A 13,162-nucleotide genomic window follows, 5' to 3' on the forward strand; every position below is an offset into this window, starting at 1 on the left:
TTGCTAATTATTTGGCATTATTGCAACAAACCAGCCTATGAAATGAATGAAACAAATCCTGACTGGGTTCCAACACTACACATGGGGCACTACGAAATCCCTGCTTCAAACTACATGCTACATACCACCATGCCAATCAGATTACTTCTTCCATGTGAGGGTAAAAAGGTGACCTTCCTGGATAAGATGGCAAAGGTTTGCTGCGTTTTGGTGAACATGTGCCCCAGTGTGGTAGTAAAACCAGGGAAAAATGCTCTTGTTAAATACTCTTAAGTCTTGTGCTGTTTATGTAGTGATAAGTTTTCTTTTTTTTTTTTTTTTTTTTCCTTTTTTCTCTTCTTTTTTTTTTTCTCCTTCTCTTTTTACAGTTGCAGAAACATATAGGTGATTGCTGTAACGTATGTTTTAATTTTGAAATTAAAGCAGCCTTTTTTCCGTTAAAAGGTTCTTTGTGAGGATCAATCCAGACATGGGAACAAAATGCCCTGCAAAACTTGGTACAAGCCGCAAGACAGGTCGTGTCGTAAAGAGGAAGGTTACAAGAATCAGCCCTCGGATCACCACCTTCCTCCAGCGGCTCTCTGAGTTTGAATGGAGGACTTCCAACTAGGTAAGAACAGAGATGATAATATCTTTTACATAGCTGATAATTATATACATACTGTACACACATCCATACAACAGTATGAATGATCTCAGACAGATGTGAACAAGTGAATAACCTGAGCAAACATGAATATTGATGATGTGTCTTTGACAGGTGGTGATAAAGACTACGCTGAACCCGACCATCCTGGTAACGGAAATCTAAATCCCATGTCACATTCTATTTCCTGGGACCCACTGATAATTATTGCATTTTGTAAATGAGTTTTGTTTTACAATTGTAATAGTTTATTTAATGTTCATGCTGGTGGGTTTGTCCTGTTTTTAGTGGAATGAAAAACTGTTTTCCTTAAAAAAATCAGACAGAAAGGTGAAGGACTGTGTAGTTTTCATGTACGCTTCTATTTATTTTGGTTATTGGCATTGTTTTTATTCAGTTGAAAAATGTTTTTCTTGTTAAAAAAAAAAATCAACAATAAATGTTGGTTTAATTCACTATTCTGAGACTACTTTATTTTTTTTTTTTTTGTCCCGTTTGGATCTATAGCCATCAGAATTGTTGTCTTGAGGCCAAGAAAGATGGCAAGCGGATTTATTTTACCAAGTGGATCATCATGGCCTTGCCATATTGGTCCATTTGATTGACCTTTATTATAATTATGAATTTATTTTATTTTCAGTTGCAAACGGGACAGACATAACTGTGGGATAGGACAGGGGGAAAGAATGAAAGAAAGAGGGGGAGAGAAAGAAAGAAAACCAAAGGGGAGAAGAGACCGTGAGAAGGGGGGGAAGAGAGAAAAAAAAACAAACAACAAAAAAAAAACTCCTGGGTCACCTGTATGGAGAAAAAAAAAAAAAACAGAGGAGACAGCAAACAACAAAGAGCAACATAATAATAGAAAAAAAAGCACCATCACAATAAACTAGCTAGCCATAGATATCAGTAGATACTAAATAATAAACGATATTGTGCAGCACGCAGGATAGACAGCGCACAGTGTGCTTTGAGGCAGCAGCCAAGAAAGCTGTAGTCCGCGTCTGTGAATACCCATGTGTACACCTGTGTGCATACCTGTGTGGATCAGCATGCTTGCATTCCAAAGGTTTCTCCATGTGATAAGTGATAAGTTTTCAAAAGAGACAGTAAATTACAGAATGCTAGTAGTGGGTGATATTATACAAATGCTGTCATGATTTTATGTGAACATTTTGTCATTTGTAAACTATACATAACATTTTTTCTACATTGTAACTGATGTGATGTTCGACAAAGTGCTTTTAATTCAAAATAGGCAAACATTTCTTTGTTTCTTTATTCAACTTTTGAACAGTGGTATTTAGTAAGTACATATTCAGTAAATGCAAAGTATTTACATGGCCCCCTAAATTAAAACATTATGGGTTATTCAGAACAGAACTATGCTTGGAAAAATATTGTCCCATCAGTTGATCCAACTCCTCCACAGTAGCAGGTGGAACTTTTCTTTTTTGAGGATGGCTTCTTTTACCTGTCACAATGAATGGTCTGTTTATGTTTTGATCAAGAACCTTTTTTTTGGGCAGCTGAAGAGGAGAAGTCTATCTTATGGCCAACCTCTGGCTGTATCTTGGTCATATTACCCAGCAAAACCCAGTATGCAGGTTCATCTGTAACAGTCCTTGTGCCACAGATCCTCACTGTTGCTTCTACATTAAACAGAAGAGCAGTGACATGGCTGCAAGTCTCCACGACTCTAGCCATACAGCTGCAGTGGGCGGCTTCAACCTTCCCTGTGATGCTCACAATGACCTGTGGCTGCAATGCTGCAATTCAGTCTTTAAGAGTGCAGGACCTGAAGCACACACAGACAAAGTTCATTTAAAGACAAGAACTATGAGCCAAGGCCGACACAAATGTGTTTTATTTACTTTCAAATCCATTTATCATAAATGTAACAAATAAAGTGTTTTTATGTATCCATCTATAGAACGCTGCATGTTATATTCTAAATCTGCATGTTTCTTTTTAGAAACCTATCAGCAAAAAATGAACCTAAAGTATGTAATGCAAGGATGTAATCACTTTCAAGAGGGAGAAAACATAAAGTTCAACTTTAAGTGACAACTATGGACACCTAATATGACAAGCAGATTCTGCAGGTCATTAATCAATGTATAAAACTAAAACAGAATGTATTTTTAGTGACACAGGACACAAACAAGGAAGCAAGATGTGTAATTAGGATTATTTATAATAAATATGAATTAATTAGGGCAATTTCTTTAACCATAAAGAATAACTAAATCCTTCAGGACAATGTCACATCAATGCACTGAACTCACTATGTTATCCCTCTAACAGAGCCTCTACATGTTCTCACTGTAATTTCCCCCTCACGAATGAATTTTTACTAGCACTAATTTGAATGTTGGGGGGAATCAAACGCATTTTACTCGCAGTACTCAAGCTGACTTACCTTTGCTTGAATGACGGCGTAATCACAACGTGGAGGCTTAAAAATAGCCAAATCTTGTACCCAGTCCTTGGTGAATTGGATGTGCGCCTCCAGAGATTTATAATTGCGAAATTGGTGCGCCGTGTATGCTCTGACTCCACAGACAAGGTATGAGAGTAGATCATGCTAAGTCAATAGCGGTTTGGTCTTCAGGGTTTCTACTCCATGGCTATATTTCATACGGGTCCACATTTCAACAATCAAGTACCGTCTCTTTGCATCTGGACAGAATCTGTCTCTATACCGTCATTTTCTTTTGAGCTACGTTTCAGAATGGTTCGTAGCAATCTTGTTTTGATTCGTGACCTGCCAAGATGGTGCTGCGCTCCCACAATGCATTGCGACATTACGTCAACTCCAAAGCCCTTTGCGTGCAGGAGTGTATGCGCATGCGCATTGCCACGGTGGTTTAAAAAATAAAGATATAATGAAAAGTAATTAATAAAAATTAAATATTTAAACATTCCCACAAATGTGCAATGAACGTGCAAAAACTCTCTTTAGTAGTTGTTACTGTTTCTTTCTTTCTTTCTTCTTTTTTTTTTTTTTGAAAAATAACGACGTCTCTGAGGCGCGAAATCTGACAGCGAGAGGAACGGCCGGATACAGGAGACGGGAAGAAACAAGCCGATTATGTTCGCGTTAATTAAGTGGTTGGAAGATGTAAAATTCTCAATTCTGCCAACTGAACATATACGAGATTTTAATGAGGATGAATAATTAGCCGGCATGGAGGAAACGGACCTTTATTTCATGGAGTGGCGACAAGAAGCCAAGGCGGGTGGCCAGTCTAAGAAGCCTCCATCATCAAGCTAGCAGGTGCCTTTTCCCATATAATATTACTTTATTCTCGCTTATTTGGAACGGAAGCGTAGAGCTGCCACCCAGGCAAAAGAGAAATATAAGTATATCACGTTATAACGTGAAAAGTTTATCGTTCTAACAATATACTATCATGTTTGAACAACATGTTTGAACAACATTGTACGAAAAATGTACATATTATCACGTCCGTACAATATTGTGCGAACGTGACAATTATGTATATTATAATAACGTGATATTATATTATACCAGTGGTTCTTAACCTGGGTTCGATCGAACCCTAGGGGTTCGGTGAGTTGGTCTCAGGGGTTCGGCAGAGCCTCCGCTGTGACGTGCACGGCTCATTTTGTGCACCAGTAAAAAACATATCTACGTCTAATTTGAAAAAAAAAAACACACTTTATTTTTCACTAAAGAGGGGTTCAATGAATGCGCATATGAAACTGGTGGGGTTCGGTACCTCCAACAAGGTTAAGAACCACTGTATTATACAAACATGAAAAGCATAATGTTAGAACAATAAACATTTCACGTCATAACGTGATACAGCTCTATTTTTCTTTTGCCTGGGTGGCAGCTCCACGCTTCCATAATTTGGTAATCAAAATATGTAACTTAATTAATTATATTGTGACGTACTTTTGCCTTTTCTTATTATTCTGCCTTCTCAATAACTATCAAAGCCTATTCACATTTAATTTGGCTTTCACAGAAATCCTACCTCTCCTTCTGGCTACAGAGTACTTACCAAGGTTAGAAACAAAGAACAGTTATGCTTTATTAATGTTCGCTAATTACAATGTTCCACATTTCCTTGCTTTTTAAGTCATTTTTAGGCTTTTTAGAGTTTTTGTTTTTTATTTTTTTTAGCAGTAATGTTTCTGCCTATTTATTTCAGCCCATGAAATCGAATGCAGATCTTCCTAATGTGAGATTTACATAAATGTAAGTAATTTTGTTTGTCATTGTCATTAATGTTGTTGCTGTTGTTGTTTTTGTGCAGTTTGCAATCATATAAACCTAGCAAACATCAGTCAGCACAGTGACTAACCTAAACAGATTCTTGCTTTATTCACATATATTATATGTAATTATATATACCTGCACATTGTACCTAGGGTTGCAGCCACTTGGCCCCACCCTATTGTTGTGACAGCCCTGATTGTACTTATACACTGCATCTGAACAGGGAACAGTCTGCCACATTAATGTATTTTTAAGTGACTTGTTTGTAATACATGAATTTGTTTCTTACAGATGTCAAAGTCTCAACCTCATGCTGCCCTCCCCCATCCTCCTAAAGTAAGTATTTGTTGTTGTGGTTTTTTATGCGGTGTCTGTGTCACATGCTAATCATAATTATTGAAATAACTGTTTTCTAACAGATTTTCCAAAACACTAGTTATGTTTGTTGTCATTCAGACCAATACTACTGCTTAGACATTGTTTAGTGGTCATGCATGTTTGACAAGCTCGTTATGATACCAAAACAGTAGGCCTATCACAATAATCGATATATCGACTTAACACACAGTACATGTACATGACCTCAATAATTGTTGATGATGTAATTTATGTGCCATTATATTTACAAAAATAAAATATAATGATAACAAAACAATAACATTAAATATCATTGTTTTCTATTTGTTAGAAAACTTACTATTTATTCAAGTTTTTAAGGTATCTAATATTTTGATTCCTAATTTCAATGATCTAAATACTTTAAGAATTAGATGTTGGTTTGTCAATCGAAAGTGTGTAGATCTTGCATTATTATGGTGTTATATTATGATTATACATTCAAAGACATAAAATGGTCTTAAAATGACAATGACATAACTTGTCGCAATTGTTTATGGGGCAATATACCGACCAACAAAAAGTCGTTATCGTAACAGGCCTTCAAAACACACAGTTTTATGATTGATAAATTCAAAAAATAAATACATTTAATTTCTCTGAGATTCTCTAATATTCAGTTACAGTTCACAACACAGCTACCCGTACATGCAGTATTATACTGTAAATATAAATCTCTGCATTTAGCATCCCACTAGAAGCGTCACAGTTACTGCCTCTTTTTTTTTTTTTTTTACAAATACCTGTACTATTACTAACACATTTACTGTTTTACTTTTAGCCTGTGGATACAAATGCAGATTTCCTTAATGTAAGTTGTGCATTTTAATTACATCATGTTATTTTTATTATTATTTATTTATTTATTTTATTTTACATTCAAATATTTCAAGCTTCTTGGTTAAAGAAGCTTGATTGCTAGTAGGTAAAGAATAGTTCACCTATAATTCATATTCCCAATTAATTTCTCACCTCTGATTGAATGCCTTTGTTTGTTTTCCTATAACAAAACATTTTTGCTGGATATATATGGTGAATTTATATGCATAGATACAGTCGTAGTGCTTGACACATGCAAACAGCAGTAGATGTACTAAAAAGGAAATAATTACAATCATGATGTTGATTGCTGATGTCAGTATATATATTTTAGAGGAATGTTTTGTTTTTCACCCAAAATAACTATATTGCTTCAGAAGAGATTTATTACCCTACCGGACTCTTATATATTGTTCTGTTTTTTGTTTGTTTTTGTTATTTTCAGGTTCAATGGTGCGTGTTCTTCTAATGGCCGCCTTCCCACTGGAGGTTTTGATCCACAGCAATTTAAAAGGTAATCAGCTTTGAAAGTCAGTTCAAATGGTTAGCTAATAGTACTTTAAAAAGCCTACAACTCTGTCACCAGTTTCTTTACCAAAAATTACCCATAAAAGTATCGCTCAATAGCATATAATTGTAGTTCAAATGTTTAGTTGTACAAATATCAAATTTTTGGAAATCTAAAACTAGTCAAACACTCAAATGTTCATGCTTTTTATAGGAGGACAGAGCAAAACGGACATCGGCGCAGAGTGAAGAACTGCCCTTGATAAGGACACTATGACAGCCATATATAGTAAGTGAAGACTTTCTGTGTATCTAAAATTGCATACAGCACAAGTAACTTACTTTGCAACCATTAAAATAGGTTGTAAAGTAAGTTACCAATACAAATAGGTGATGATGCATTGTAGTGGTTGGTCTCAGACAAAGAAGGTCAACAGATTTATGAATGCTGGAAGGTAAGGAGAGACGACCAAAAGGGGTGTTAGCATTACTGTAATGTGAACTGGATAGACTTCCCATCTAGGAAAAAAAAAGAGGTAAATTATGCGTAAAATATATCTGTATTAATATCTGTATCTGTATAAACAGAAATATCTGTTTGCTAAATGAAGCCAGCTAACATAAATCACATTTTTATTTTAACTCTGATAAAAGTAATAGAACTGTGACTTTTGTTTGTTACAGTGGGGGTAAGGAAGGGGTTTCCCAGCGTGTCCAGAAGGGCTTTGAGGATTGCAGTGAAAGCTGGGGGAACTGAGACTGTGTGTATATATATATATATATATACACACATATATGTATATGTGTGTGTGTTTCTTTTAGAATGTTTAAGTATGTAATGAGAATAAACTTATAAAATGAATATTCCTTGCTTGATTGATATGCTATATGTATGTTTTAAACATCAAATAAAGATTTCTTTCAGATGTTACATGTGAATGTGTTTTCTTAGAAATATATGAAGGGTTAAATTTATATTTTTTTGAATGATTTTAAATACATTTAAACTGTATTTTGAAATATATTTTATTAATATATTTCAAAATATACAAAAAATGGCCAAAAAATATATGTGCTAAAATACATTTCAAAATATATAAATATATTTCAAAATGTATTTTAAAATATATTTTAAAATTTATTTTAAAATATATTTTTTTACCGTATGGGCAAAGCTACACCAGAGGGTTGTGCTGTGTAACAGGTTGGTGCAGATGGTGTTATCTACATTTGAACATTAGGCAACAGTCTCATGAAGACACTTTCTATTGTTCACTAAAGACCAACAATAACAGAGACAAAGGGAGAGCAGCAGAACTAGTGCTAACAATTAGCACTGCTAGCCTGCCCACCAACACCAGCTAATGTTCTAAAAACGATGATCAATGATTTTGCTGTAACGGCTCCAGCTGTCTGTGTCAGGGACACGTTGGAGATGAAGTGAGTGATCCAGTGACAAAGGTTTGGAAAGCTGCAGTCAGCTGAGACTAAAGGAGTCACCTGACCGAGAGACCAAATGTTTCACTGAGAACGTCCAGATGAACAGAATCAACCTTTGGGATAATCTGTTCCACACATCCATGTTTCACTTACTGCATTATATTTCCTCATTGCTGTGCACACAGGCCTGTGGCTTATAACCAACTCCAAGTTCAGACTCAGAGGCTGCTGAAGCTGTTTTCTGGAACAGAGACGTGTTGGATATAAAAGCAACTCTTCTTTATGTGTCAGCACTGAGGAAAGGAGCAGCTTCGTTTCTAAGTGTATGAAGGACTGTAGCAGTGTGTGTGTGAGCTTTATTTCACAGACAGAACCATGTCAAAAACACAACTTCAGGTAAAAACAATACAAAATCAAAGAGTCTGATCAGAAGGATTAAACAGAGGAGTGTGGGACTGTTTTTAACAGACAGCAGGTTAAGCCAGGCTGGAGGAGTAAACTGAGCCTCGGTGTGAGCAGCAGTGTGTTTGACAGGAAGCTGAGATAAACAGTCTGGAGCCCATTTAGTGCTTCATATGAAAGTGTGAGGATTTGAAAGCAAATCTAAAATCAAGCAGGAGTCAGTGTGAGAATGATTTGTGCTTTTCCTCAGTCAGATGCTGGGAGTTTCAGTTCATCCATGTTCAGCGTGCTGTGCTTTGTGTAACAGGAGAATATGACAGTATAAATCAAGTCTTCATGTCACTGAAAGCCTCCACAGTCTGCTATGGAGGTGCATCAGTTTGGATTTACAAGAAGAACATTTCTTAAACCTGCCACAAGATGGCGCTCCAACAGAAGGGATGTCCACAGTGTAACACAGACACACACATACTGTGTGAATGTGTGAGTGAATGGGCTTTCAACACAAGGCTTCTGCTGCTACCTTTAATGACATAATTAGCTAACAAGAACAAACTGTTAATTACCACCAAAGAACGGCTCCAGATTTTAGCTGCTGACCATTTTGTGAAACGTTGATTACATCAGCTTATTGTTGATTTTTCAACCTTAATATCAGCTGCTTTAAAGGAGCCTGGTTCTCTGGCAGTAACACTTTTCTTCACTAGATGCAGTGCAGGCACAGTCTGTGTTTCTAAACTACACACTAATGTTCATTGTTGTGCAGCTAAATCCTCCCTCTGGATGGGAAGAATCCCTGTCAGGCTTCAAACACCTGGCTTGGTGTTCTGGAGCTAATGTGTCACCTGTGAGGACTCTGAGATGAACACACAGCAGACACTTCAGTTCTCCGTCTGTGTGTCCTCAGTTTCCCAGCATGCCTTGGCTGTGGTGGTGGAGGTGAATGAGGGGGAACATGCTGCTCTGTCAGCACTCAGGTTTCATACCTGGTGATCTCAGAGGACAAAGCGGCGTTACAGCAGCGCACGTTGATGAGACCTGATGCTCTGAACAGTTCGGACTTCAGCCTCACTCTGAGAAAACAAACGACTGACTGTCAGCAGCAACTACACCTGCTCCATCAGTGACGGAGAGAAGAACTGAGACTGAGAGACATACAGCTGCAGGTCAAAGGTCAGAAACGCCCGCTCTTTGTACGGGTCAGGAGTTAGTACTGCAGAGGTCAGAGGTCAGCTTGCTGACAAACCATTTGAAACAGTTTGGAGCTAAAAGCACAACAGCAGAGGAAAGAAGAGACACTGCAGAGATGATGCAAAATATTGTGTTTTGTTCTCAGCTGTCAAAAAGTGTAACACACGTGTTCCAGCACAGCCTTTGTGTACTTTCACTTCTCCATACTGTCCATTGGAAATCCTGTTTGTTACTTTTTGATTTCAGTCCATGTGTCCAAAGCAAACTTCTGTCCCACACTTTCTCTGCTGACTCTTCACTGATGCTCAGATGATCTCAGATGATTTCACCAGAACTCATCAAAATTCGGGCTCCACAGAAACCCAGACGTCACTAAACAAGCGTAACAAGCAAAGTGAAAACTGGTCGTTCAGCTTTATTGACCAAAGATAAGCTCACATGTCACCTCATGACACAGACACTTATTTCCACAGCATGCACGAGGACTGACAATAAGTGTCTATAAAGCCACTTCTATCTGCCACACCTGTGCTTCTGTCATGGTTGCTCTCCTCTCACTCTGTCATTTATCCACAGTCTGCCTCCCTCTGCTCCGTCAGCTGACGTCCTCTCTACACCACCTGCTGTGTTTTATCCTGCAAAAACACATTTAAGAAGCGTTGCACCGAGTAACGGGAGGAACTGCTATAAAATCCATTTAAAGGAGGTGGTGCTGAGTGCTGTGACTGGGGTCCCACCACTGACATCACGGGTGGAGGACATGTTGGAAAACTGCTACAAAGTGCTGTGCAGCCAGCAGAGCTTACAGTCTGTCCTGTGTGTCATACAGGCTCTCACACTTAGTGTTTCTGTGACACATTGAAGAGAAGTTTGTGTTGTTCACAGTTGTGCTTGTACTGAGTGACAGCTGACATGACCTAACAGGAATAATGTGTCTGTGCTGAATGAGAAGTAACACACAATGAAGTCTTGATGCATCTCAATCATCCAGGAAAGTGAGTCTGTTGCTTCTGTTCATCTGGACGCAGCGTTTTGTGGGAGAAACGTGTCGTCATCATCAGGTGACGTCTTCAGTCTCAGCTGCAGGTTTCAGTCTTACAAACAGGACATTTGCATAAAGACTGAAAGCAGCTGCAGGAACGATGGGCTGGGAGCTCCGTTCCTTCATCTTAATTATGCAGATTCTCAGGACCATTGATCAACAACCACTGATCCATGTCCATGAGTCCCATTCACAGAGATGTGGGAATGGCTGCAGTCACAGCATGTAAGATGGAAATAAATGAGAAGTATTTAGCTGAAGTGGATTTGATTTATGTTACTTCTTTTTTAACTTGTAGTTCTACATTGGAAGATTATTGTGATATTGAAATATAAAAATACATTTATATTCTATTATTTTCTCAAAATAAGCGTCACACTCGTGGAAGCCGGTGTAGCCGCCGAAACGCCTGCATTTATGGAGACTTTCAGCCCCAGGTAGGCCAGTTATGGATCTTGGGATCCACATTATGTCAGCAGCTGTTCTCCACCGTGAACTGTGTTCAAACAAACACGCTCACGCCTCACAGACGACAGCTTACAGTCTGTAGAGATAAAGTGACTTCGTACAGCCCCGTCTTCAGTCTTGTGGAGATGATCTCGACGCTTTGGTGGATGTTACTAGCTCCTGTGCAGTATTTTGTAAAGACATGATTATACCCTGTAAGCGCGTTAAAATTTACGCTAACAATAAGCCATGGGTCACTAAAAGTGTCAAATCCTGTTTAAGGAAAAAGAGACAGGCCTTTAAAGAGGGGCTGTTACCGATTTTCAGACAGCTACCAAGGAAATGAAAATCGAGATGTTGAAAGCAAAACAGACAAAAACCTTCTTGAAAGCAAATTTGCTGCAAAAACTTTTGGGTCTGCCTGGACTTGTATGAAAACCATAGCAGGGTTTCAAAATCCCCAGAGCAGCAGTCAGGTCATTTTAGATGTTTTAATTCAGACAGAGATTTTCAAATGCTTTAAACATGTTTTCTGCTCGTTTTAGTTCTTCTGATTTCAGCGAGGATATTTGGGAACTGAAACAGAAACTGAGAGATACTCAGCACTTTATCATTGAACTCAGCGATGTTAAAAAGGCCTTTCATACAGTCAATGTGAACAAGAGCCAGGTCCTGATAATATTAGTGGCCGCCTAATTAAATCTTGTGCTGATGAACTCAGTCCTATATTTCAGGTTATTTTTAACAAATCCTTGCAAACACAACATGTGCCCTCTCTTTGCAAAGAAGCAGTCGTGGTTCCTGTCCCTAAATCTAAACGACTTCAGGCCTGTTGCCTCACTTCAGTTGTCATGAAAGTCTTTGAAAAAATCATCAGAAATGTGATTATGAAGAGACTGAAGGTCAGCTGGATCCAATGCAGTTTGCATACAGGCCCAACAGAGGAGTGGAGGACGCACTTTTGACTTTACTAAATCTGATTCTTAAACATGTAGAGAGTAAAGGGACTTTTGCAAGACTTCTTTTCATTGATTTTTCTTCGGCTTTTAATACAACACAGCCCCATATTTTAATTAAAAGACTTTTAGAACAGTTTGAAATCAGGAAAAACCTGCTGGGCTGGATTTTAGATTTTCTAACTGACAGGTCACAAAGAGTGAGAATAAATGGGGTTCTGTCTGACCCAGTGTTCTCCTCCACAGGTTCTCCTCAAGGCTGCGTCCTATCGCCCTTATTATTCACTCTCTATACAAACATGTGTCAGGGCAGACATGAAAACAGGGTCATTATTAAATATGCAGATGACTCTGTTATTGTCAGCTTACTGAAAGAGGGTGAAACTAACCACGGTCCAGTCATTGATGACTTTGTTCAGTGGTGGGAGGAGTCTTATCTCCAGCTGAACATATCTAAAACAAAAGACATGGTTGTTGATTTTAGGAAACAACAAAATGGGCACGGAGTCACTTTAATTAAAGGTCAGAAAATAGAGCAAGTGCAATCATATAAATATCTTGGGACCATAATCAATGAAAAACTGAACTTGTGTGAGTGTGTGATGGGTGGATGACTGGATGTGTAAAGCACTTTGGGGTCCTTAGGGACGAGTAAAGCGCTCTACAAATACAGGCCATGTAATGGCAGAAACGTTCTCTAGTGTAAATCCTGACTAGTTCATTAACTACAGATCAGTTTCAGTGAACATTATTCACAGAGGGATCTGAGTTCCTTATACCAGACTCTACAGAAACTGTAACACTGTACAGCTCTGCGACTCAACAATATGACAACAATGTAACACACACTAGAATCATCAAATAAAGCCCCACTAACCACTAGAACTAGAACTAACTAACTAGCACTGGACACTTGCATATTAGAGATTTCTACCACCATAGGAGGCGAGATATCATCCTTGAACCAGAGCATCCAGCCCTCAATTTCGGACATAAAAAGCGACGTGGCCAGGCATGATAACACTTTGACTGAACTGCAGGACTGTGCCTCGAACCACTCTGACACC

At 38.2% G+C, this 13,162-nt stretch overlaps 1 protein-coding gene and 1 long non-coding RNA gene across 3 annotated transcripts in view; both read left to right on the forward strand.

Annotated features, from left to right (window-relative positions):
• The window catches only part of LOC146577138 (protein NLRC3-like), a 291,287-nt gene that overhangs the window by 256,194 nt on the left and 21,931 nt on the right, over positions 1-13,162 (forward strand). The window lies entirely within an intron of this gene.
• On the forward strand, positions 3,298-7,353 carry LOC146577145 (uncharacterized). Of its 2 annotated transcripts, XR_014891354.1 has the most exons (8): positions 3,298-3,923; positions 4,642-4,681; positions 4,828-4,874; positions 5,187-5,231; positions 6,073-6,102; positions 6,556-6,624; positions 6,832-6,906; positions 7,302-7,353. It is a non-coding gene; the product is annotated as an uncharacterized LOC146577145 (long non-coding RNA). The 2 variants fall into 2 exon arrangements; XR_014891353.1 differs by lacking the exon at positions 3,298-3,923 and having other exon boundaries at positions 4,136-4,681.

This window comes from Mchenga conophoros, linkage group LG3 (assembly GCF_057382185.1).
Source record: "Mchenga conophoros isolate Kocher_MC1m ecotype Shallow Benthic linkage group LG3, M_conophoros_male_GT1.1, whole genome shotgun sequence".
In the NCBI taxonomy this organism is placed as follows: domain Eukaryota; kingdom Metazoa; phylum Chordata; class Actinopteri; order Cichliformes; family Cichlidae; genus Mchenga; species Mchenga conophoros.